Consider the following 26,607-nt stretch of genomic DNA (forward strand, 5'->3'; position numbering starts at 1 on the left):
CCCTTCCGGGGCGCCCCACCTGCACTGCACCTGCTCATCACCAGGAGCTGTGTGCAGTTTCTTTGCACTGCCCCAGGCACGGGGTCACCTGGGGGGGTGGCATGGCTTTACTTTCCCTTTGTCTGGAAGTACCAGGTGGCTGCCTGTTTCTGTGCCAAAGGCCAATGGGGGCTGGCTCATCCCAGCTTGTTGCGGTGTCCACCTTCTGTGATCCCAGCCCCCTCTGTGTTCTGGGTCACTGTGCACTTGTCTCCTTAGTGCTTCCGGAACAGATTTTCTCTGTATTTGAGGCATGAGACCGTATCTTACCCGTGTCTGTCTGCTGTGTTTTACACATCACTGGCTGTTTTTGGAGGGGCACCTGGATGAGGGGGCACATGCAGTTCACAGTTGCAGGGTCTCCTGGGGAGGAAGGGGGCAGGGCAGTCTGTACATAGGCGTGTAAAGGGTAGCCCGTTCAGGGAGCCAAGAAAAGGAGGAGAACCACGGCATCCACTGTGTTTGTGGGTGCGTGCAGATGCGTGGCCCTGGCTGATGAGGTGCTGGTGAGGCTGGCCTCCGAGTGCCCCCAGAGCAGTGCGCAGGCTTCCGGCCCAGGGCAGAAGGGCTCTTAGGCACAGGCTGCTTGGGCTTTTCCACCCCTCCCTCTGGATGCCCTTGGTTTTGTTTGCGGGTCATTGCCAGGGCCTCTGGGGAACCTCTGGGGGCATAGGGCACCCGAGTGTGTGGACTTTCTCAACAGATGAGGTGTAGCACGTAGCCTAAGAAAACACTGACTCTACCAGATGCTGGTCCCAAGAGGGAGTTTGTGGCCGTGCTGCAGCATCTTTACAGACTGCCGTACAGGGCAGCAGGCAACAGCAGGTCAGAAGTGGCTCATGGGCATGCCTCTCAGTCACCTAGGTTTCCACTTGTTTATCACATGGCAGAGTGCTCCCAGGTTCAGAAAACCGAGAGAGATGCTGATGCTTGCAAATAAACATTGCTTCCCCTAACCCCCATGGTGTTTGTGAACGTAGAAACAGGCTCCTTTGTCATCTGGTTCTCGGGGGTGCAGGTCCATTCCGGAATCGGCTGAGTGGCTGCTTGGAAGCACATGTGTCCAGACCCCTCTTCATACGATGATGGGAAAACCTGGCCCCATGCCCTTAGAAGGGCTGTCCAGCTGCCTGTGAGAAGTGCCCCGGCTCAGAGCCGTGGTATTAGGTGACACCAAGGCCTGTGCACTTGTCACACTGTGTGCAGTGCCTTTTATTACTTACTTGTTTTTATTTTTTACAAGGAACAGTTTGTTTTTTCTTCTAGTCTTGGACTCAATAGATGGCTTCTCCTCACCCTCTGGGTTGACAGTTTTCTCCAGGTTGCTGCTGATGATATGCTAAAGCTCTGCATAGAAGGCCCTCAGGCCCCGCACTAAGGCCCTGAGATGCCCATAGGCTGCCTCGTCTCTCTCATGCACCAGGGCCTGGAAATGCATTACCTGGGTCTCCTTGGCCATAGCGTCCCTGCGTTCTGAGAAGTACACGGAAATGGCTGTCTGGAAGGCTTCGACTTTGGTCTTGACTGCATTCACCCTTTCCAGAACTTTCTCCTGCATTGCTTCCCCCAAATCATTTCCATCCTCAGTCTTGGAGATCAGGTGCTGGATCCGAGCAGTCACCAGAACGCACTTCTCTTTGACAGTCCACACTTCTGGCTTCACCAGAGCAAGCGGGGCCAGGAGTTTCTCATTCCCAGGGAGAAAGCCACACTCAGGGACTTCTTTCTTTTTCTGTTTATCTGTTTCCATCTCATCATCCTTGGGTAGAGGGTCTGGGAGAGGGGTTTCCAGGGGGCCTGAAGGGAGGTCAAGCCTGCCACATCGAGGGAGTCATCATGCAAGAGCTGACTCAGGTGTATGATTTTCTGTGGCAAAAATCTGTAGAGGAATTCCTCAGCCTCCTGGAAAAGATTTGGTCTGAAAACGTCTACCTGTTTGTGGCCTCCTCGTTCAAGCGCACCCCACAACGTTTGGCCGTGCTGTTCCACTTGCTAGATCTCCCTTTTATTACTTACTGAATACCAACTGTATGCCGGGCCTTGGGGTACAGTAGCGAGCACCAGGGGAGGGACCCTTTTTGTGTTAGTTGCCAGGAAACTGTGGTCAGTCTTCTCGCTGCCATTGGAAGGCCTGCCACTCCGTATCATGGTATTATTGATCTTACCCTCTTTCCCAAACCCAGTGTGCTCCCAGCTGTGGCCCCTGGAACGTGGTAAGAGTCTGAGCAGAGCGGATGCATTAGCGTGAACCCCAAAGTATCATTTCTTCTCACTGCCTTTCTGACCACAGAGCAGGGTCTGCACCCGAGAGGGCTGCTGCTTTTGTTTCAGGGGCTTGGGTGTGGCCTGTCCACTCACCAAGCGTTTCTCGAGCACCTACTAATTGCTGGACATGGAGGACACGGAAGACGCGAAGATCGATGAAGCGCAGCCCCAGTCTTGTGGGTTGTGTACTTGTAGCGTGGAGTCAGACACTGCCGGCAGCTGTGTGCAGTCAAGTATGTCAGGCCGAGAATGTGTGTTGGGCAAGCTGTGAGCGGCTCGCTGCTGCAGCCGCTTTGGTGGCTCTTGGTAGGCAGGTAAGTCTGTGGAACGGCGCTGCCTGGACTTCTCAGGTTAATGGTCAGTTCACTCTTGAAAGGGGGAGTGTTTATAGGGAGCAGCTGGTCCGTCCAGGCAGGCCCCTGCCCCGTCCTGCAGCGGGGAGGCCCTGGTTCCCTCTCTGCAGCAAGGTCTGTGCTGGCCTCGTCAGGACCCGGTGGCTTGACCCTTCGGCTCATCTCCTTTCCAAGCATGGTGGTCACACATACTCAGCTGCGTGATCCTTCCGTGGCACCCTGAGGCAATCCTAGCCTGTTTCTAGGAGTGAGTGCTTTGGTGGGAAGCAGATCATCTAGATGCAGAATAATTGGGCTGTACCGGTATGGATTGTCTGCAGAGTCCTCCGTTTACAGGAGAAGGGAACACAGGGACACATGCAGGCTTGCTGTTGCTGAGTAGTAGTAGGTTTTAAGGGTGACAGTTTCCCAGGCTTCTTGTTTTTCATTATTACCCTTCAAATACGGAAAAAGATGATCAGTTTATTTTCTAAAACCTAAAGGAGTTGGACAGTTTTCTTCCGAAATCTTTTTCTCAAAGGACGCTGGTTCAGAGTGACACATCCTTTGGTCAGATTGCTCCTTCCACCCTCTTGCACCTCAGTGCCAGGAAGTCTGAATTTCAGTGTTCACTGAATGTTCTGTTTGTTTCTGTAGATTGAAGATGGCCCCGGGGCCATCAGCGACTTAAGTGAACGAACATGGTCCACATACTTGCGTGTGCATGCATGTACGTGTGTGTATGTGTGTGTTGGTTCTGCTTTTGGGGTGTCAGACGCTCACCCTTTCTGCTTTGCTGGGGAGAGCTGGAACAAGGGTCTTAGAGGGGAGCAAGTCTGTCAGGGGCACCAGAGGAAGGGAAGGACGGAGGGTGGGGGCTCCCTGGTGAATGAAGCAGCACAGGGCTGTGCCATATTCAGGACCTCAGACTGTCCCTATCATGTGCCCTGGGCATGTGCTTTGTAGGAATACAGAGGCTGCCTTGGTTCCTTCAGCAGGTGAGAAGGACCTTCCTGTCTGACTGGGTGGGGTGGGGCATCCCAGGGCAGTGCCAGGAAGGCTTAGCTGCCACCCATGACTACTTTGTCCACTAGGACACGGGTTAGTGACCTGTGCTATTGCCGAAGAGCTTGCTGATTTCCTTTAACCTTGACATTACCTTAGCTTGAGGGAAGCACGCGCGCATGCACGCACGCATGTGTGTACATATCTCTCTAAGTACCGAAGTACACCTTCTAATTGTACCCTATGCCCATGATTCTGTGCTCTCTCCCTCCTTGTTTACTTTCACTGGGCTAAAATGCTGCCTCTTCTCCGGTTCCTGAGTCTGTGTCTGTGGCGCTGCTCAGCCGAACTCTGGTTTTCTGAAACCCACCTCTGGGCTACAGGGTGCTTTTTTTTTTTTTGTGGGGGTGGAACCGGGGATTGAACTGAGGCCCTTGTGCTTGCCAGCCAAGTGCTTATTCCACGGAGCCATTCCTGGCCCTGCAGGGTGCTTTTCATCCCCCACAGTTGAGCCCAGAGCCAGAGAAAGCCCTTTGGAAATTCCCTTCTGGAATGCGCACGTGTCGCAGGACGCCCTTGGGACAGCTGCGGGGTTTTGAGATCCACTTGGTTAGAAAGGCCGTGCCTCGCGTCTGTTGGGGGAGTGGAACCTTGGAGGCTGTCTCTCTGGCTCTCATTGTTCACATTCCACCGGAAGTGAGTCACAAGGTCTGGCTTTAACAGAAGAGGTAGCCGAGTTAGAAAGAGGGATTGTGCCTCTCAGTTTTCTGTGCTTTATTTATTTCTACTTCAGTTGTTCTGTTTGGACTCTCACTTAGCCAGGCACTCAGGGTAGCTCTCATTGCGTGAAGCTGACTCGGCCATTCCTCATACGAATGTCTTCATGATGTCTTCATGTGAGCCACGAAGGAATGGAGCGGCTCAAGTGTTACCCATAGATGCAGTTAGCAAGAGAATCTGGGACAACAGCCAGGTACTTCACACAGGCCCCCCCCTCAGTGCTGTGACCGTTTACCTCGCCTGTTTCCTCCAAAAACTTTCTATGGATTTTAACCTGCGGGGCCAGCACTGTGGAAATATGTCAGCTATTTGCCAGCAGAAGACAAATCACGTTTCTTAGCATAGAATCTTCTTAGAGACAGCCTCCAAGGTTCCACTCCCCCAACGGCAGCTCCTTGCGACCTTTAGGTGGCTTTACTGGAATCAGCCTGGAATAGCCAGCCATGTGTTACGACCGGGTATTTACATCTTAGGAAAGGTGATTCTAATGTTGTGGGGCGTGTACATATGCAATTTCTGAGGTGCAAGTCACAGAGTAAAATGGGAGAAAATTTAATAAACCGTAACTCACATGTAGAATATGAGCTTTTAGATTACCGTGGTAACTGATACCATTTAGTTGTTATATTGGTATCATGTAGCTATTATATATCATTAGCTATTATATACTACCCTCACGTCAGCAATTTCCATAGGACAGAAAGGTCATTTTCTTTGTGAATTACCCATTTCTTCTCCGATCTTCTGTGGTGCTACTTGTATCTCAGGCTCTTCACTAGTATTAAGTGTTAGAAAATAAATTGCGCTATTGGAAGATAGGTTGCCTATTGGCTGGTAAATTATTAGTGCCTAGTTTAACAGAGTTCAAAATTGCCGGGGTTTCTTCACATTCATTTGAAATAATACAAAATTGATGTCTTACTTTAGTCTATTAATAAATAAATAAATAAATAAATAAATAAAATTAAAAAATAAAAAAAAACCCAAAACCTAAATGGGTTAAATGCAGAAGGTAACTTTTCACAGCCCTACAAGCTGGAAACCAAAGGTCAAGGCACTGACCTATTCGGTGTTTCTTGTGAGCTGTCTTCCCGGGTTGAAGAACTGCTTTGCTAATTCCTCGGTTGGGACAGGGCATTAGCTTGCTCATGGCTTCTCTTACAAGGTCATTAATCTCCTTCATGCTGGCCCAGCTCCTGTGACTTAACTCCTGAAGGTCCCTTCTTGGAATAGCATTGCGTTGGGTGTTGTGTGTCAACGTGGGAATCCAGGTGGGGCCAGCAGACATTCATACCACAGCAGATGGAGAGAGGGTCCCTTTTAGAGGGCTTACTATAATCTGGTAACTTGAAATGGGTCAGGAGTGGGGTTGTCACCTGCTGGGTGAACACATGCAGCCAAGCTGAGGGCAGGAAAGTAGATGTCACCAGGCTTGGTGGCACACACCTGTAATCCCAGCACTCGAGAGTCAGGAAGATGATTGTGAGCTCAAGGCCAGCCTAGGCTGCAAAGTGAGCTCAAGGCCAGCCTGAACTGCGGTGAGACCCTGTCTCAAAAAGATTTAAAAGAAGAAAAGAGAAGGTAGCTATCGACTGTACATATCCATGGGTTTTCTGACTGACATGCGCACACCTCCGTGGTCCACGGGGGACGCGTGGGGGCTCAGTGCTGACCCAGGACCTTCGCTTGCACAACGCTTCTGCAGGGCCTGGGTCTTGCCTCTGTTACTCTGCAGGCTAGAGGACAGTGACTTCTGTCTCACCCAGTCCTGTGTGACTGAGTAATGACTTTTTTTTTTTTTGCTAATTCTGCCTTTAACAATATGTTGAGGGAGAAAAATACCTTTATGTTCTTGTCTTTGTGCTCCATTAAAAAAAAAAAACTTTATTATGGAAAGTTTTAAACACGCAAAAGGAGACAGAATACCAGGGTGGACCCTATGTAGTCATTACTCAGCTTTAACAACTGCTGACTTGCGCGGTTGTTATTTTTGCGTGTGCCTCCCTCCCTTTTGCTGTATTGTAAAGTACTGGCATTCTGTTAATTCACACATAAAAATTTATGTGCATACTGCCAACAAATTAGGCTTTAAATCAACAGTCTATAACCACGATATTGCTGCCACTTCTAACACAAAGAGTAAGTGTGTGTTTGTATCACTGTCCACATTCACTTTTTCCCAGTGGACTGAAATTACTTTTAGATTGGTTTGTGTGAATCAAAATATAAGATCCTATTATGGCGTTTGTGTGCTAGTTAGCTTTCTGTTACTGTGACAGAATGCCTGAAATGAATCAACCTGTGAGGAGGGAAGGCTGATTTTGGGAGTCGCGGTTCGCAGGTTGTAGTCCGTGATTGACTGCGCCTGCTGCCTCGTGGCTGTGGCGGCACATTAATCACGGCAGGAGCATGTATCAGGGAAGGCTCGTTTGCCCCATGGCCAGTGCGAAGAGAAGAGAGAAGAGACAAGACGGGGTTCCACGCTCCCCTTTAAGGACACACACGAGGAGCGTAACTTTCTCCCGCCAAGCCACACTCCTCACTGGTTTCTCCCCTCAGCAGTCCCGCAGGCTGGGTTCTAACTCTGAAGGACACACCAAACTATGTCAATGTAGTTGATACAGTCCTTAAATGTCTTCTAAGCTATCACAACTCCTTCTCTCCTTTAAAATGCTGTTTCTGGTCATGTGCTGTGTAACATTTTGGTTTGCAACGGGTCACGTACACAGCAGGGAGCCGATCAGGTGGTGGAGCCTGTGCCTGGTGATGTTGGGGCCGCCTTAGTTTATGTAAATGTACTCTGCGATGTCCACAATGACAGAGTTACATGACCTGGCATTTCGTAGAACATAGCTTCATCATTAAGTGACATCTGACTGCAGGTTGAAGAAACTGGGTCATTTATGCTGTAGGACAATTTTGCTTTTTTTTTTTTTTTTTTTTGGCGGAACCAGGGATTGAACTCAGGCTCTTGTGCTTGCCAGGGAAGTGCTTATTCCACTGAGACATCTCCCTGGCCCCCTCATTTTCGCGTTTTGGACTTGGCTGCCTGTTTCTTCACTCAGTGCCTCCTTCCCTGTGGTGCCTGTAGTTTGCATAGTTAAGGAGTAGTTCTAAATGAGCAGTTCCATTTTAATTTTAAAAGGCCCTGGCGCATGGCAGCAGTTCAGACAGACTTGAGTCTGCGCCTTCGAAATTCACACTTTTTATTTAGACGCCTCAGTACTTCTATATACTCGTTTCCCTCCATTAAGTGGATTCAGACTCACTGAGCTCATCTGAGCACTTTATTTTGTAAGCCAGTCTCCCTAGCTAGCATTGAGCCTGTCCTCCTTGGGGCATTCTGGCCCCCTCCCTCTATCTGTAACTATGAGAGAATTGGGAGGTCTGTCTTGTCTGAATTTCTTTTCCTGGAAAATGGATCTCTTGCTCTTAAGGTAAATGCAATGACAAAATTCAGCCGTGTGTAGAAAGGGCTTAAGATAGTCATAGTCAGTGCTTAAGATGTATGTGTGTGTTTCCTCTCTGGATTACATCATTCTAAGTACAAAGATTGAATTCTCTTTGGTTTACAGTTTGAAGGTCAATCTCTCAGTCAGAAGCTTTTCCAGCTCCGCATTTCTCATGAGCACACCTTCTAGCTTCTGCCTCTGTACCTCAGCTCTGGACGCACGAGCCCAGCAGCCTCCTTCACCAGTGGTTTTGCTCACCTTTCCATTGCTGAACTGCTGCATTTCTCCAGGTCCTGCTGTCTCCCTCAACCAGTAGCCTGTCGGTTCCACAGTGTTCTTTTTTATGTGCAAATACCACAGTACATACTGCTTTCCAAATAGTATTAGGGGGGACTGTAGGAGCATTTCTCACCCCTGCAGCTACTGGTCAGTTCTCTGAAGGCAGAAAGCTTTCATCTTTGACTTTTGCAGAGGAAATCCACGTTGAGTTGCATGAGTGCCGACTGATAGCACCTGCATTGAGGCCACAGTGGAGACTGCGCACGCACGCGCACATGCACACACGCGCGCGCGCGCACACACATGCACACACAGAGTCATTCTGTTCAGATAAAGAAGGGTGGATCTACTTCTCTTGCGCTTGGGAAGCCCACGGACTTCCAAGTCAAGCAAGGGGAAGTCTAAAGCCTGAAGAGTGTCGTTCGCTTTTGTCCAGTTAGGTTGTGCCTTAGTCCATGTGTTGTTACTATAACTAACTGCAGCTGGTTAACTTTGTAAAGAAAAGGGATTTATTTAGGACACGACTTGTAGAGGTTCAAGATCACTGGGTCAGCTCAGCACAGTGAGAACCTCCTGGCGCAGGGTGAACAACGGTGGAAGCACGTAGGAGAGCCAGAGAATACTATTAGACAGGAAGCCGGAGAGCAGCTCTGGGTCAGGCTCAGCCTTTGCTAACAGAGCTGCCTTAGTCCCTCACTGAAGGGAGGTCTGGCACCTCTTGCGCTGCCACTGGGGACTGGACTTCCAAAAAGAAGTCCCTTGGGAGATGGACTGCCTCCAGTCACAGAGGTCAGCTGTCACCTGAGGCCCCTTTTCAGTGATGTAAGAGGACAGAAGCTTCCAAGGAGGCCTGCAGACTTGGTCTGTGTGTATGGCTCAGCCAGTGTCCCAAGCCTGAGGCTGAGCCCTGGGGACTGCACAGCGAGGAGCTCTGCTGCTGTTGGGTCTTCTCAGGTTCTCAGTTCTGTGCTTCCTGAAGCAGGAGAACAGCAAGGGTTGATCCTTGTCACCAAGTCATCAGCCTTTGGCGCTGAAAAACTAGAGCTCACTGTCCGCTCTGTCACTTTTGTGCTTCGTCTGCAAATTGGTAAAGTTCAGGCAGGTGGAAAATGTGTCACTGGGTTGATGAGAAGTGTAAGGACACTGTAGAAAACTGTTCACCGTGGTTCCCATAGTTATTCATAGGCATGTGCGTGCACTTTCAAGGAAAATCATGTGGATTGTGCTGTCCATTGTCAGGCAGCTAGAACCAGTAGTGAGTGATTGGATTGGGGCAGTGTTCTTGATTTTGGGTATTCTTGTGGTTCGGTATGAGCTTTTGAATGCTTATTATATGAACCTTGTTTTTCTTAATCGTCTCCAGAAATTTGATTTATCACTTCTCCAGGTCTTTGAGGAGAGAAGAGCTTTTGTGCTGTAGAAGTCATCACTGTGCTTGACATTTATAGAAAGGCTTACCACCATGAAGAGACAGGCTGTGGGGGAGTGGATGGGGACCCAGGCTTCTGTATGCTTCTCCTAAGAATGAAGTCTTTCTTCACAAATGCTGTGTTTCTTTAAAGTGAAAATCAGGTAGGAGGAAGAGGTGAAACATTTACAATAAGTTAGGAGTCCTTGGCTTGGCAAGGCTGCTTGCCCTCAGGATTTTAGCAGCAGCAGCCCTCATGACCCCCCTGGACCTGTCCTCCTCTCTGGAATTGAGGCTTGGGAGATAGAGGGAAGAGAAACTCCCAACCTGCTAGTTACCTGGGATGAGTTTGTGTTCTCCAGAATCAAAGAATGAATTTTAAGAACAGAGGTTAAGAGCAGTATTTATTGGAGGAGAAAAAGTTGCTGTTCAAGAGAAGGGCAGAAGGGGACCCGACCAGGTTGCCAAGGAGCCTGCCTCTTCTAGGGATTTTTATAGAGCAAATCCATGAGGTGAGGCGGTCCAAGGTGGGAAACATGGGAATGTGCTAGGTGGGCATGAGGTAGGACAAAACTGTGGTCAGCCAATAAGATCAGGAGTATAATTGCTTAGGTAAAATGGATTAAATCAGGATCACATGGGGAAGCAAGTCCCGGCAGGTAGGCATGGATACAGAAGTGGGGAGGGAGGCTTCTTTTTTCTGTAGGGGTTGGGCTAGTGGCTCTTTCTTTTTCAAGGCAATTATTAACTATTTAGAACATCAATGTCTGATGTTTATTTTTAGGGAGGTATCTGATCATTTGTTTCATCTTCTGTCTTGAGATGAGGGCCCAGGGGAGGTGCCTGTCTCCTCCAATTGTGAGGTATCTCATCTTGCATACTGGGTCTTCTATGGCCCAGCCCTGCGGTCCGTAGTATTTCTATCCAGCTAACTCAGTTGCCTACAACATGAGGACCCTGCTTCCTAGCAGCTGCCAGGTTAGGTTCCCTTCCTGTGGGGTTGCAGTAGGATGTTTTCAGAAACGCTGCCCCCAGGTGCTCTGAAGGAGCTCTGGAATGTAAATGGCTGAGAAGTTGCTGTCCTGTGACAGCAAGGAGGCCCCTTCCTACAGCCAAGGCGCTGAGCAGCTTCCTGGTGTGTGTGGAAGGACGGGAGCTGCCACTCTCTGGATTTCTGAATCACAGCCACCTTTGATGCCTGCTGGTTCTGTTGACTGGGCGTTCTCCAGCATCCTACAGCAAGCCACAGAGGCTGTGTAACCGAGGAAGGGGCGATGTTATATTTATGCAGAGTGAGTGTAACGAAGACCTGCCATCTTTAAGTAAGATGGTGCGCGGGGCCTTTTTCCTGATGGTGGCTCTGAGAAGTTAGCGGCTGATGGTTTTGTTTTAAGGTGGCAGAGCAGACCACACTTTGCATGTGAGCATAACTCTGAGCTGATAACTTTATGTTGTCAGCAAGCAGCTGTCATTCCACCGACGGATCCCAGACCGCCCTCTTGCTGACACAGAGGTTAGCTGGTCCGGGCTTCCCTATCCAAATTCCTTCCCTGCTCCCCTTCTGATTTGCTGATACTTGTGCTCTCTCCAGCCTTCCAGACACAGCCAGTTCCCAGTGTAGGCCCCAACTGATACTTTGGGTTTAACTGAGTCAATTCTGCTTGAAAGTTAACCCTGAAATGGACAGGTGACCTACAATGAGGGCAGGCAAGGTGAGGCTGTCCAGCCACGCGGGAAGGAGGTGGAGGTGACAGGCAGCCCACACGAGGAGGAGGAACTCCAGGATCATTGGTTGCAAGTTCACTGGATCCGACTGTGTGGGATTGCTCTTGGTGTGGCCATCCTGAGAGGCCACTGTCCATGTTTGAGAGCTGAGAGCTACGTGGTCTCAGTGTCTTAAATTGTGTCCACTGCAGTGGGAGGCGGAGGCCTAGGTGGGTCTTCAAGGCCCCTGCAGTAAAAGCATTTCACTAATTCTGTACTAGCAGTTAAGGTGCCGTATGTTCTTCTCTTGTAGTGCACTTCCTGTTCTTTAAGGTAAGGATGGGAAGGGGCACGCCAGACCAGGGCAGTGAGGCTCTGGTGAAGATCCTAGATCTCAGGAAATGGGATACAGCTTGTGCTTCTCTCTAGCAGTATTGATTTTAAATTAAGCATCAGCTACATGTAATGTTGACTTAGTAGCTACCTTTGTGTGTGTGTGTGCTTGGGGGCCCGCGTGCACGCACATGATGGAGTGTATTTGAAGAACCCTCAACTGGACATCTAGATCTTAGGCTTCCCCTGCTGCTGCTTATCTATGTGATTAAAATAATTTCTGTCTTTTCTGGGTCACAGTGTCCTCAGCCATCAGATCTCAGGCCTCTTCCTGTTCTCACACGCTGACGGGAAGCGCCGGTCCCCTGCTGTTCAGAGCGGCAGTGGCCGTTGCTGTCTGTCGTGGTGATGTGCTGTCGCTGTGGGAAGGAGCTGGCTTTTTCCTGTATATTGTTTGAAACCACTGAGGAATTCCAAAAGATGATATGTGGAGCCTTTGCGCATGCGCTAGCCAGTGGCTCTTCAGGACTGTGCAGTGTTCGGAGTATGAGAAGTACTCCTTGGGATGTATTCCCCCAAAAGACTCACTGGATTTCAAAGGCTTAACTTGGAAAGAATTTAAATGTCTCCTTTGTCATTTTTATGTAGGCTTAGTGTTGAAATGACAATACTGTGAGTGTATTGGATTCAGTGAGTTATATAATTGGTAGGACTTTCATGTGTTCTTTTTTACATGAATGTGGCCCCTAGGAATTTGCTTAAATGACTCATATGACTTTTAGGGTAGTACTACTAGACAGTGTTAGTGTATACAGTAAATTTCTAGCTAAGACATTGAGGGAGGCGTTCCCTGGGGCACCTAGTGATTAAAGAGCCCAGGATTTGGAGTGACCCTGGGGGAGGGTTTGGAGAGGGGAGGCTGAGAGTTGAGTTTTGAAGCTCGGGAGTGAATATCCTTCACATGGAATAAAGTGGGCAGAATTGGGAGTCTCTGACAGACAGGAAGTAGGCCTGAGCCTCTGAGGTACCTGGGGGAGTGGGGAGCACAGAAGCCTTCCTCCTGGCGGCAGAGCAGCAAGCTTCGTGGTGGGAAGGGTGCGCGAAGGGTGCGCGCTTTCCTCTGAAGACCCGGGCCTCAAGGGGGTCAGGGAGACCCAGGCAGGCAGGCTGAGCTCCCCAGGTGAACTCTAGGTTCTTTTGGGAAAGGGAAGTTTTTTCCTGGCTTTTCTTGCAAAAAAAAAAAACTTTTTTTTTCCTGGCTTTTCTTCCACTCCATCCTCTGTGAGGTCTGTGGTCTCTTTAGGGAAAGACCCTTGTGTGGTCTGGGACTGTCTGCGGCCTTCATCCGGAGGCTTTGCTCCAGGGAGCTGCCGTGCGAGCGCCTCCCAGCTGTAGGGATCCGTGGCGTGGGCGGCCACACAGACCAGCCACGGGAGCCCCGCGGGCCTGCTCCCAGGGTGGGCGTGCTCCAGGGTTTGTTTTAGTCGTCACATGTGACCGGCTCGTGCTGTCATCTTTCTCTGGCGTTTTATCGGCTAACGCCAGATGTCCTTTCGAGAAGTGCTGTGTTGGCTGAGGCTTTCCTGTTGAGGTGGCCCTTTTCTAGCTCCTAATTTTAAAGTTGGTGCAATCTCGATTTGTAAAATGACCGTGCGAATGAGAAAGCAAAAAGTGGTCCATGAGTTTGGGTATAAGTTGGGAATGCTATATTTAATTAGAAAAAAAAAAAAAGGGCCACGATTTCATAAGTAGTTGCTTTGTGGCAAGCCTGTTCTGAGCTCTTGACTATATTGACTCCTGTAGGCCTCAGGACAGCCCGGTGGGATAGGCTTGGATTATTTCCATTTCACGGAAGTACACAGAGATAAATTGGTGTGCCGGGCCGGCAGCTAGTCGGTGGAGGTGTTGGAATTGGGACCACACTCGCACAATTGTTAGCTGAGTCCCTCTGTTCCCTCCTGGTACTTACAGGGCCCAGGCATGAATGTGGAGCTGTGTGGGCAGCGGGCTCTCACCCTGGCTGCCTGGCCAGATCCTTTCCCCAGCCTCAGTGTACCCCACTGTGAAACTGACACCCAGACCCTGCCCACCTTGTTTCTTAGGACCAGTGGCCTTGACACGGGTAGATGTAGTGTACCTGTAGGAGCAGGCTGGGGGGGGGGGCAAATGTCAGAAGGTGGGGTAGCAGGGGAAGAAGGTGGGAGGGAGGGATGAGGACGCGTGATCGTCTTGCCAGACTCACCCTCAGGGTTCTGCCTGTGCTGCTTGTTCCCACTGCAGCTTGGGACTGGAGTCACACCTAGTGTGCGCAGGTGTCCCAGCAGCATAAAGCAACAGGAGCACGCTTCGTAGCCCTTTAAAACACACACCACGGAAGCTTAGCTGGCCTGCTTGGAGTTTGGCCAGTCTGGGGATACTGTGTTCCAGGCACTGTCTGTTGGAAGGATAAAACCCACAGTGTTTGTGGAAGGCGCTGGCACTTCTGTACATCCATTAGGCTGCCTTGCATTCCGCGTGGAGAGGATCTGAGCTGAAATGGCTCACCGTGTGGACCCTGTGCAAGAGAACACGGAGTCCTGACTCTTCACCGCTGGGGGCTGGACAAGGAGGGAGCGTGGCAAATCCGCGGTGTGCCGGGCCAAGCGGTCACGGTGTGGGGCCTTCATGGCCGAGGACGGCAGTGATCACGTCCTGTGTGCTCCTTCCTGAGTAACCGGGCTCCTGAGGGTCGCTGCACTCAGAGAGCACCTGGAGGAGGAGTATCAGGCTGCGGCGAGGGCTGGTTTATAGATGCCGTCTCATCTGATCTCCCGGCAGCCTCCTGGAGGGCACTGATGCCCTGCTTGTCTGGACAGAGGGACGAGGACTGGCTGGCACCACACCATGGTCAGGGGACTTGGGCAGGAAGCACAACTCCTGCCACAGAACCCCTGACCCCCTTGTCTACCATTCCATATTCCATACAGGCAGGCTGGGGAGGTGGGCGGGGGCTTCTTGCTGTTAAGGACCTGCCTCTTTTTAAAGGCCTACGTGCTTTGTACTGTTCATGGAAACTTGTTCTGTAAAAGGGCACACACACAGTTAAAGATTTTTAAGCTTCAAAGGCCCCTAATTTCTCTGTGGTAGCTACTCAGCTCTACAGTAGAAAGAAAACAGCCCTAGGTAATAGGTTAAATTGATGGTGTTGAATGTGTTTCAATAAAACTCTATTTCCAGGGCCAGGGAGATAGCTCAGTAGCATAAATACTTGCCTGGCAAGCACAAGGTCCTGAGTTCAATCCCTGGTACTGCCAAAAAAAAAAAAAAATGTCAGAAAAACTTTATTTCCAGAGATGGACAGTAGACCAAATGGGTACCTGCCAAATAGAAGTGGCTACTATTGTAATTATTCCTGTTGTTTTCTAAAGCTTTGGGAAGCATGGTAGGTTGCTGAGAACAGGGTAACTTTTTCAGATAGGGTTAGATCAGATTCAGATAGGGTTCTTGTTTCGGGACTTTCTCATGGTGGGTGGCTATTGTCGAAGTTGCTTATGTAGAGCTCTGTGTGTAAACCGTAGTAATTATGAATACAGACATGGCCCCCGCAGTGTTGGACTCGTGGTGGTTTTGAAATCATGGCATACCCCCAACCTGTGGGCCACCAGTTCCCACTTTCTCATTTACCTTGCTCTGCAATATCCTTGGCCCGTAGCTAGGGAGCTGCTCTTGGAGATGTGGGTGGCTTTTGCTTCTAGTACTCCAGGCTTGAGATGAGGGAGTGATTGCTAGGACCTTCTTGGGGAGTACACTGCTCTTTTCACTAGTGTGGTGACATGAGGCATGCCTGGTGCCTTTCTGAGCTATAACATCTCCAGGATGTGATGTTCATATTTTTAACGACAAGAAAATTGGCTATTAGCTATGATCCAGTGGGTTAGAAATTTATTTAGTGAAAAATAGGTGGTAACGCTTTCCTTTAAGAGCCTTCTAAGGGGCCGGGGAGATGGCTCAGCAGAATAAGGCACAAGGACCCGAGTTCAACCCCTAGTTCCGCAAAAAAAGAAAGCCTTCTAACATCTTTGTTCTCCATGAAAGGCTTAAAACTCAGACATTTAGCCATTTAAAGCATGTGAGAAGCCCATGTTTAGCCTATAAGAATTATATCCAAATTTATATCACTTCTTACTCTCTTAGTAACAGTTGAAATTTTGAGAGCTCTTGCCATTATTGGGTTACTTGCAGGCAACCGCGTAAGTTTAAACTGCTGTGAAAGTCAGCAGATGTGACAGAGATGCCTTATCCAAAGATAATTTGAGCAACCCCAGGATTTATTCTTTGTGACCCAGAAAACTATGTTTAGGATTTTTAAAAATGATCTTCTAGTATCTGGTCATTTTATTCATAAAGGTGCTTATTAGTTGTCTATAGCAGACATTACTATTCATTATTACACATTCTCCGGGGGCGTAAGTGGTTTAATGTGTACTTGGTTCAAGGTGGATTGCAAGAGCCACAGAGTACAGGACAGAACTTGAGAGCCCAGCCTTGCTGGTGGCCCCGGGATGAAGGGAAGAAGGGTCTGGACGGCCCCCACGAGCTCTTTGCACATGCCTCAGGCCTGCCCTGAGTTCTTAAAAATTTTTAAGTCTGCAGTAGGCGTAATTTACTTTAAATAGTTTTTTTTTTGTAAATAGACATCTTCAGCCTGGAGGGAGGAGAAGAATACAGCAGAAACAAAGGAATCTAGTCACATCAACAGCTCCCGAAGACACCATTGTTTCCTTGGGATAGGGAAGGAATCAGTAAACTCTGGCCGGAAACAGCCAAGGCCGGTCCGTCACCGCTGGGGTTGAAGACTTTGTCACTTGGGGAACTTGTGCAGCCATTTTCATTGAGAGATGAAATAGTAAATGAATACTGAATAATGAGATGGTTGTGGTCATTTTTGCTTTCTGGGAACACATAGTTCACAGAGTTTAGGTCAAAGATTTGGATTTAGATATGAAAACTGTGTGGAGCTCCAACTAAGAAAATGGGAGGTGGGGGACGAGTAATTTAACAGACAAAGCCTGGGTAGTTTATCTGGTGCATAGCTGGCAGAGCCAGTTGGGTGTGTTCTGGGCTTGAGCTGACACAGTGTGGCTGTCCTCAGATCAGTACCACTTGGGTTGTCACAGGGAAGAGCAATTTCAGTTCACCTCAGGATTCTTTGCTGTCAGTGACAGCCAGGAAAACAGGACTAGTCGCTGTGTATGTGTGGGAACTTCTATACGTGTTTTGTTTTGTACACTAAAAAATATGCTTATGGCCTACCCACCTGAGAGGCCTCTGGGTCAGCCACCCCTTTGCCACCTTTGGTGCCAGGACACATCAATGCCAAGTTTGCAGTGTTTATGGTTGGGTTTTATGGTGCATGACTCCCTGACTGCATCCAGTTTATCTACCTGGACATTTTCTTAGAAAAATGACTTAGGGGTAGGTAGACACAAGGCTGTAAGATGTTAAGTCCCCTTACAGTCACAAACTCAGAGATGTATTACTTCAATATCCTTATTCCTTTCAAAATTTTCTGCTGGTTTTGTGATAATACTTGGTCTATAGTGTACAGATCCCAGAGTGTTACTCCTAGCCCCTCAGGAGCTGTTTTTCAGTGTGACATTCTGTTAGAATTTGCTCTAGACCTGCCCCCCCACCTCCTGGTTGCTTGGGGCACTGGCAGTGGAACAAGCAGTAATTGGAATATTTTGCTGAGTTCACACACCTATAATATTTAAATGATGGAACTAAACAAAAAAGATAGATGAATGTCCATTTTGTATCTGTGTATTCAAAATGGTTAGGATAGATATATGGCAACAGTCTCTTAATTCAAGGAATACAGGGATTTGTTCTAATAGTGTTTGTAAATAGAATGTCATTTCTGCATCTTGTGCAACAAACAACCACTAGGAAGGCAGTAGGCAATGTGTTAATTATTAGAACTGTCCTACCAATTTGATTTGAAACTGTCTCATTGCTATTTATTTCTCAATAAAATTATGGGAAAAAATTTAAACAGTGGTTCTGGTTAGCAAAATTGGAGTCTTCTATGTGATTCCTTTTTCCTTTCACTTATTGAAAAAGATTAATTATGTTTATATGATGCTAAAATTAAATTTTGGCAATATGAAAATCAGACAGTTCACAACTTCTGTGGTGAAAGTCCTCGGACTCTTGGAAATCCACCAGGGTATTAGGTGGTTGTGAACTAATTAATTAGAACATCTTTCTTAGCAAATGAACTTTTCTACCAGCGCCTGCTGCTCTAGCCGCCAGTTGATCTCAGGGGCTTTGGAGCACCTGGACAGTTTGATCTGTAGCTGCGATTGAAGAAGACAGGTTGCTAAGGAAACCAGAATGCTACAGAGTGATGCTCATGCATACAAATGTGGTTTGAGGTCTGAGCAGCTTCTGGGGAGAGGGCAGGAGGGATATCGGTACATGAAAATGAGCAATACCCGAGTGCATAAGCCTTAAAGCGTGACTGCTGAGTTGGTGCAGTTCCAACTGTGGACCTAAGGGGGCGCACTCCCCCCTTTTCTGAGTCCCAGCGCTGCCAAGCAGGGTGTAGTTCCCACTGGTTTTGTGGAAACGGAAACTGCTGTGTCGTCCCTTTCCGTCACACACTCCACAGATGTTTTAATAACGTTTCCGTATTTTAAAGTCAACAGATTCTGTACATAGAACTTGAAAACGTAGAACATGTTCTTCATAACCTTTTTCAGTCTATGAAACTTAGCCTGCAATTTCATTATATGACAACACCTAATGTATGTGTGTGTAGTAGACACTTGTAGACTGTGCCGTCTGTTGTGTTTCTCCTAGTGTACGCACACAGATGCACATATATAATTCAACAGTATGAAAGTGTACTGTTAATAGAGAGCCCTTCTCGGTCTTTGTCAAGGCCCAGGAAGTTTATATTTGGATTATTTTCTGTAATCCATGGAAAAGTTACTGGAATTTCGATGAGTTACTTCCAGTCTGCCACTTCTAACGCAATGCATGGTGAGAATAGACACTAAGGCATATTTGTAGTTATGGGAGCCGAGGGGTGCTCAGTCCCCCCATGATGGTGGCCATCCGGAACAGAGTCCCCAGCCCAGGGCACGACCTGGGTTTTAGTAATTCGTAAAGGAAGGAGGGGCGCGAGGATGGTGGGAAGCAGGGAGTGCTGTGAGCTGGGCGAGGCAGGAGCCTGCAGTCACCTCTGCGATAGGCGAGAAGGCTCTGCAGAAAGCGTGAGCTGCGTAGCACGACTGAGATCGCAGCTCACGTTTGGGGGTCGGTGCTTCCGCTCTGATGTGCCACCTTTCGAGCCCCAGGAAGTCACAGTGTGGAGCGTTGGCTTTTCATCCCATCTCGTCCCAGCTCACACGTGGGAAACAGCGGGTTGGGTGGGGAAGCATGCCCGTCATCCTCAAAGACTGCCGCCAGCTGCACGGACAAACATTGCTTAAAGCAGTTGAAGGAGAGGAAAAGTCCCAGCCGGCATTGCACACACCAGTACGTCAGTACGTGGGAATAGGCTCAGGCCCCGCCAAAACGGAGACCACTGCCCCTCTTTCAAGGGGAGTCGCCCACATGGTCCTCCACACCATTTAAAATTATTTTACCATACAAAAGTCCCATAGTTTTGGTTATAGGTTTTAGTTTCTAAATGGTCACATTGTAATTCTGGCTGCAGAAACTGCTTGTTATTAATTTGGAGCTTCCCTCCCTCCCATTCTGTTTTCCCCGCTGTCAAGTTTGTTTCTGGTTTTGGAGTATAGTTAGGCCAGTAGTGATGCTGGAACCTGCCTTCCTGGGTGTCTTCCTGTGTTTCGCTTTCCGGGGCACGGGGCCCTCTGGGTCTTCCCGAGCGTGGGGCACAGCGTTTTTAGGACTGTCGCTCTGTACTGCTGAGTGCTTCTGAGTGCTTCTCCGGAGGGCTCTGGCCAGGTGCCCTCCCACCCACTGGGACGGGGGGAGAAGACGTCTTTTTAACACCACGTGTTAATCAATTTTTTTTCACTGACAATTCTATTGATCAAAGTACTTCGTCTTTCTATACTGAAGAATTGTAACAAGGGCAGCTAGCACGCATGAGGAGTAACTTCTTGTAGGCTGTGCTAAGGTGGTTGTGTCCCCGATCTTCTAACCATTGTCTGAAGTACATTCTACTGTGTGTCACAGACGAGGAGACTGAGGTTCAAGAAAGGAGCTCGTGGATGGTTTTCATGATGGGCTTCAGAACACAGAACATGCGGCGCTCTGGAGGAGTCTGGGGCAGTGCCTGGGCCACCCCCAAGATAAGGCAGCGCCGGGCCCTGGGAGTTTCAGAGCCGAGTCAGATGTAGATGGGTTGTTGGGAGAAAGGTGAGAATGATCTAAAACTGAGAAGGGTGGGTTGACTTTGGCTCCTCTTCTAGATGTGTCTAGTCGTGTGAAGTTTTGCTGCTGGAGGAGTGTCCCATTTCTGGGTTTCAAGTGTGTTTTCTTTCATACTTACTATGTCTGCTGATTTGGGGAGAATCGCCCTTAACTGTGCTGCACTCGGTGCCTGCCCGACCTGCCAGCTCTTTGTCTCTGACACCTCCCCTCTGGAATGTGTGTTCCGCACCGCCTCATTCAGAGTTGTCTTTCTAGATAACTGTGCATTTTTTGTTTATTTATTTGTTTGGGTACTGGGGAGTGTACCCAGAACCTTCATCCTAAGCTACATCCTCACCCCTTTTCTATAGTTTATTCTGAGACAGGGTCTTGTGAAGTCATTAAATTGCCTTGAATGGGCTCAAGCTCAGGATCTTCCTCCCTTGGCCTCCCCGAGTGCTGGAGTGTGTGTGCCCTGCACAGCTAGCGGGACTGTTTTATACAGTAACCAAGCCCACGTGGTGGTCATTCTGGGATGATTTGCCTTTGACCTCTTTGAGACTTGCTGTGTATTAAAAACTGAATTATCTTTATGCCAGATTTACCCTCTGTTACATTTACCCCATTCTTAAAACCGGGTGTGGTAGCGCATGCCTGTAATCCCAGCTCTCAGGAGGCTGAGGCAAGAAGGATTGTTGCAAGTTCGAGACCAGCCTGCGCTACAGAGTGAGCTCACAGCCAGCCTGAGCTGCATAGTGAGACCTTGTCTCAAAAAACCCAAAGAAACAACAACAGCAAAAAAAAAAAAAAAAAAAAAAACCCACAAAAAACCACCAAAATTCTTTCTAATGTACCCCCCTTCTCAGTGGGTACAGTGAGAGGGAGAAGGAAGAAAGACTTACCTACTGGGAAGCATCTTAGAGTTTCTCCTCATTGTCTCTCTCTCTTTTGTTCCTACTCTGGTCTCCACACTCATTCGTAAAATTAATCTGTTTCCTCTCCAGGGGAGGGATCTCCGATTCAGGATACAGGTTCTTTTTCATTGGACGGGGGCATCTGAGCCAAAAACCAGTACACTGAAGGATTCCTCCAGTTCTGTCACTGTCAGTCGTCCTGTCTTTCTCTCCATCTGTCTGTCTTTCTCTCTCGAAGCATTTGCCAGATACTGGCAGAGAGGTCCTAATAGTCAGTGAGGCCGAGTTCTCATGTTTGCTGTGTGGCTTCTGTGATCCAGGGTTTGGAACCAGAGTTTCCTGCACATTCTCAGTTTTTGCAACACCGGCGTAAGAAACCCTGTCTTCGCCACACATTACTGATTAGGAAGCAGGCATTCAGAGATCCCAGGACTGGAAAAGGTCATAGTGATTTGAGCCCATGTTCGTCATGTGCCAGTCCTTTCACCCTGCTATGGCATAACTTTGTTTCCTGGTAGAAATGCTAGCTGTGTTCCCAAGTTGCTTACAGGTAGAGTGTGTGTGTGTGTGTGTGTGTGTGTGTGTGTGTGTGTGATAGCTGTCCTTCCCTGAGCTGTCCTTCCCTGCTGGCCAGTGTAACTGCTACTCTTTTATCTCAGTGGCCCACGCGGGGTACGCAGGGCTGGGGCTGCTCCCCACCACCACCACACTGCCCCACCCGAGTCTGCGCGTGGTGGTCAGATGTGCCCTGTCCCAACTTGTTTTTGCTCCCTGTACTTTCTTTGGTTATTATGTAATCAAAATAATTACTTTGAAATGTGAGAAGTTATTTTTTTAAAATCAGCTGAGCTACATGTCTTGTTCTCCTTGAAAACAGAGTATTACTACTACGAAGGGGTGAGAGGAGGGGATTTAGTCCTGCTTAAGGTCTAGTTGGGTCCTCTACCTTGCAAGCAGAGCAGTATCCTGGAAGAGGGTTAATGCTGGTTTAGTGGGGTGTCCTCCTAAAGACCACACAACCCCAAGCAGAAGAGCCATACTCGAGGCTGTGGCCGTTTGTTGTATGACTAAGCAGTGAATACTTGCAGTGACAGTGTTTGAGGTACGCGCTGGTCAGTAAGGAGGCGGGGTGGTTCTGTGGAGCTGGGGGACTGCCTGCTCAGTCTTGGGCGCTGTTTGGTAGGCAGTCATGGGAGGTGCAGGAGCAGGGCATGTGGGGTCCTCAGCCCCTCTGGCTCTGGGCTGGGAGGAGGGGCTCTTGCCCACATTGAGTGGAGGGGTTCTAGCTGGTAGTCTGTGTGAAGCGCCTCGGGCATAGCAGGGGCTCATGAAATGCGGCCGAATGTCAGAGGCCCATCACGGTGCTCTGCCTTTGTGCCGTTTATCTAATTTGCTATTACGATTATTTGTTAGTAGGGCAAGAAATGCCGAAAATCTTACTAGGTTAGGCCCCCTAGATTCTGGGTTTGTGAGCGCTTAGATGTGACAGCTGTAACACTTAGAAAAGAAATCGAAGCAAATTAATACTATCAGTTGATCTAATAGTGTATGTTCTAGTACTTTCAAGGAGCCAGTTGACACTTCTGTTGTGAGAATCTTGAATCATCATTAAAGTAGGTGTTCTGCTTGCCAGCAGCTTTTTTAACCTAGCTTAAAAAGCTGGAAGTGCTTTTTAATCATTAAAATGTATAGTAAATACTTGCAGGCTCTGTCTTTTGATGAATTCAAATGGGCCTTCCCAATTAATTAAAATTCTTTACCTCACGGGGACTGTTTCAGGAGTTCCAAAATGACATTTTTCATTTGTTTACTCTATAGTCTCGTAGTGCTAATTACTAGTGAGGGGGAAAAGCTGCCTTTCCAGTTCTCATTCCCTGTTCCTGTGGGGCTTCTGGGCACTTGTCACTCTTAGGTGGCTTTGCCAGTGTCAGATCTGTGGGATGGGTGTCTTCGCAGGCCCCTGAGGCCCTTACACAGGAGGCTTTGTGGAGATAGTTCAGCTTCATGCTTGGATGGAGGTAATGAGCTCTGGGGCCCAGTCCAAGCTCCTGGAGCCGGGGGCAAGCAGAGGCCCAGGTTGTGGGGAGAGCAGGTATCCGCTCATCCCGCCACTGGGCCGCCAGCTTCCGGACCATGGGCCCAGGCCTGGATCTCCGCTGGGGGAGGGCGAGTTGGAGACGGAATGTCAATGTGCTCTCCTTCCTGTTCAGATGGGAGCATCTCCTTCCAAGCTTGTTTCGGGCTGGCTCCGGTCTCTTGGACGCTCAGCAGCAGCAGGGCTGCACTGAGGCAGGCTAGGTGGGGTGTGGATTTAATCCCACTCACTTAGGAGTATTTTCTGAACTCTGTCATCTTCTTTGATTCAAGGGGCCCCTCCATAACTGAGTGAGTGTCCCAACTTTCAACATTCTGTAGTCTGGAGATTCGCAATTTCCCTGGGTCTATGGTAAGGTGGAAGAGGGATGAATGGTGGACATCTTTGTTAGATTAGTGCCGAAGTCTGCTTTCTTGAACTTAATGGGAAACAGTGCCAGCAAAGCAGCATGGTCTGTGCAGTTACAGAAAGGTGGGAGAGGCTCAAGCGACCTCTTTTGGGACCATTTCCCAGGAGATGCTTTTGTGGGTCCAAGTGTGGGAGCACCCTCCTAGTCCCTGTCCAAGCTGGAATCAGTCTCACCTTTTGAAACTGCCATATTCCCCAGCCCTCTTCCGTTGCCTAAGGGGTGTGTGACTCTCTTGTTGGTGTGTTCTTGGAGGGCAGGTTTGGTCTGATGTGTTCCTCTGTCACGGGACCTTTAGCACCTGGCCTTTAGTTCACCTGAAGTGAATGAGGAGTGTATAAATCCTAAACGTGACTGAAAAGCCGCCCTTCGGCTCTGGGGAGCGGAGCCCCCCTCCCTCAGAGGAAACGCCTCGCTGTGGTGAAGAATCTGAGACCCCCGTGTGGCACATCAGTTCCGTCCCTTCCCAGGTGTGGACAGGGGTGACCACCTGTTTCCAGCAGGCCTCAGCATGAAACAGCAGCTGGGCTGCGCTAAGGCGATCCAGCCGGCTCCCTCCCGCATTTCTTTCTGCAAGGGCTTAGTGTTCACCTGCCCCGTGTCAGATACTAAGCCCCTGCCAGATGGCTGAGTCCCGTGCTCCTTCCTGTGGGAGGAGCGCCTTTTTGGGCTCTCCCTCACCCCCCGCCTGCTCAGGTTTCTCACTCCCCCACGTGGTGTTCTTTAATGGTGCCCCCCAAGCCTCCCTCGTGTCTTTCACCCTTTCCATTTACCACCCGCCTCCCTGCTTACTTTCACAGAGTAGAACTGAATTAATGAGTCTGTTCATTTTCAGCGCAAACCGTGTTCATCTGAGCTCATGGTTTGGTGGATGGAGCGGGGTGGCTCTTGAGAAGAGCATGAACAAGTAACAGTCCTGAGCCTGGAGTTCGGCGTCCTTGGGGGGAGCCATGGGTTTCTGATGTTTTGAGCACAGTGTCTTAACTCCTGGGGCTGTGATATTAAACAAGGGAAAATGGAGGGCACAGAGCACAGTGGAGGACTGCAAATTAGTTCTACTGCTCGTCTCCATGGATGCCAGAGAGCAGTCCTCTCTGGTTCAGAGTTTTACTCTTTGGTGTTTGAAATGGTACGCAGCCGAAGGGTGGTGGCACCTCTGGGTTGGGCTGCTGTTGTCTCTTCCCGGTGGCAGATACTGATCGCTGGTTCCTTGGAGGGGCTCTGAGGCCACTGTGCAAGGGCACAGTGGGGAAGAGAACTCCTCATGCCAAAGCGCGAGGCAGCCACGTGCTGAGGACGCCCCAGCGAAGGCGCTGGTGCTCAGGTCCTCGTTACAGGTCGGAGGCTCTGGGTCTGCCGAGGCTCTGGACGCAGCGGGCCGGCTTCCTTGGCAGGATCCTGGGACCTCAGTGAGCACACTAAGGAGCAGCCATTCTCACAGGCAGGTCTAGCTGTGTTTGTCACAACTGTCAGAGTGATCTTGTCAGCCGACCTGGCGGTGTACTTGTAATCTGAGCACCCTGAGGCTGAGGCAGGAGGACAGCATGCTGGCTAAGTTCAGCCTGGACACCTTAGCGGCTTAAGGAGGCTGTTTCAGAACTAATACACAAAACCATGATCAGGTCAGAGTTTCTGCACCTCAGAAACCTTTTTTAGAAGTAAGCTCTCTGTAAGTCAGTTTTAATACGCCTTCCCAGTATTTCAGTTCCCAAAGCATGCGTTGAGAGAAGGAGGTTCTTGGGCAGCAGCCGGGCTAGCCCCAGAAATCCGTGGGAGCTGAAGGCCCCCTGGACCTTTCCTTAGCGCCTGAGCCGCGTGTGAAACCCTGCAGCACTAGAAGGTATCTTTCCAGCCTTTTGTCTCTGAGTCTTGCACGGCTGAATCTTAGAGCAGCCTTTCTCAGGGACACGTTCTTGTGCCTGGTGTGTGTTACCTCGCATTGCATTTGGCGTAGGCGAAAATAGAGAGAGGGGGCTGGAGAGATGGCTCAGTGGTCTAAAGCACCTACTTGGAACAAGCTTGGCAAAGCACAGGGACCACGGTTCAATCCACCACATGCCAGCCAGCCGCGCCCCCTGGTGGGCTGAGCTGGCCACACACACACAATAAATGTTAAATAAAAATAAATAAATAAATAAATGAAATTAAAAGAAAATAGAGAGAGGTAGGCTTTCTTATTGTTTTGTTTAGCAGCTGGATAGAGAGCATGATAGCAATCTAATGAAATTAGAAATCAGGGAACCATAAATGAAGTTGATTCCATCTAGAAGTAGGGCACTTGCATCTGAGTCAGTAACAGCTCAGGACATTCTTGCAGAAACAGCAGTTGAGCGCCGGCTGTCTACTAGATCTCGCGTTGCTGCTGGGAGAATAAAGATGATTCAGTCTCCTTAGCTTGTAGCAGCCTGGCTGGGCAGATGGGAGGTAACCCCAGAGCCACTAATTAAAATAGACTGTGATAAGGGCTTTCATCACGCTGGGTGAGGGGGCAGCCAGTCTTTTGTTGGAACAGAGGCATTCAGGCGTCGGCTGGGGATACCTTCAAGCTTTCTGCTTTACAAGCACGTTCACAGCCAGCTCTGTCACGGAGGGTCCCGAGTTCTACACCTTAGATGCCTGCCTTTCTGTTTTTGTGATGACATGTTGAACCTGCCATCTGTCTGAAAGGCAGGCCGGGCCAGCGCGCGCCATGTGACAGCAGGGCAGTCAAGAGCTTATTATCTGGTGGTGTCTCCGTCACCCTTTTCTCTCCCATGCTTTTCCTTTGTCTTTACCTTCTTCACCACAAAATGAAGATTTCTCATGGAAAGAAAGGAGGAAGGGCGAGATATTTAAAGGAGAAATAAATCAAGTGTGAGCACTTTTGCTGTTGGGGCTTTGAGCCAGGTATTCAGCATCAGCTTTTACGGGAACCCTAAGAATACACACTCATCCCTGTGGAGACGAGGAAGGAGAGCCAGAGGGCAGGCTGTGGGTGTGCGCAGACCGAAGTTCATGAGGACTTGTCAAAAGAGCAGATCGTGTGTGTCACAGCCTTGAGCCGAGCTTCTGAATGCTAACATGCCTAGGCGTTGCTTGGGGTCGTGTCAGGCGTGGGCTGAGTCAGCTGTGTCTCTGTCCGTTCCCCGGGTGGTGCTCATACTGCAGGTGGGAGGACCACGCTGCAGTGGCAAGAGCGAGCAGTAGGAAGGACAGAGATGGTTGTTTATTTTTATTGTGTGTTTT

The 26,607-nt window shown here is 49.2% G+C and overlaps 1 protein-coding gene and 1 pseudogene across 5 annotated transcripts in view; one reads left to right on the forward strand and one right to left on the reverse strand.

Moving 5' to 3' along the window:
- Positions 1-26,607, forward strand: part of Mtss1 (MTSS1, I-BAR domain containing) — a 147,952-nt gene that overhangs the window by 61,103 nt on the left and 60,242 nt on the right. The window lies entirely within an intron of this gene.
- On the reverse strand, positions 1,259-14,263 carry LOC105742609 (annotated as a pseudogene).

The sequence above is a fragment of the Octodon degus genome, unplaced genomic scaffold (genome assembly GCF_000260255.1).
Source record: "Octodon degus isolate 3935 unplaced genomic scaffold, OctDeg1.0 scaffold00062, whole genome shotgun sequence".
NCBI lineage: Eukaryota > Metazoa > Chordata > Mammalia > Rodentia > Octodontidae > Octodon > Octodon degus.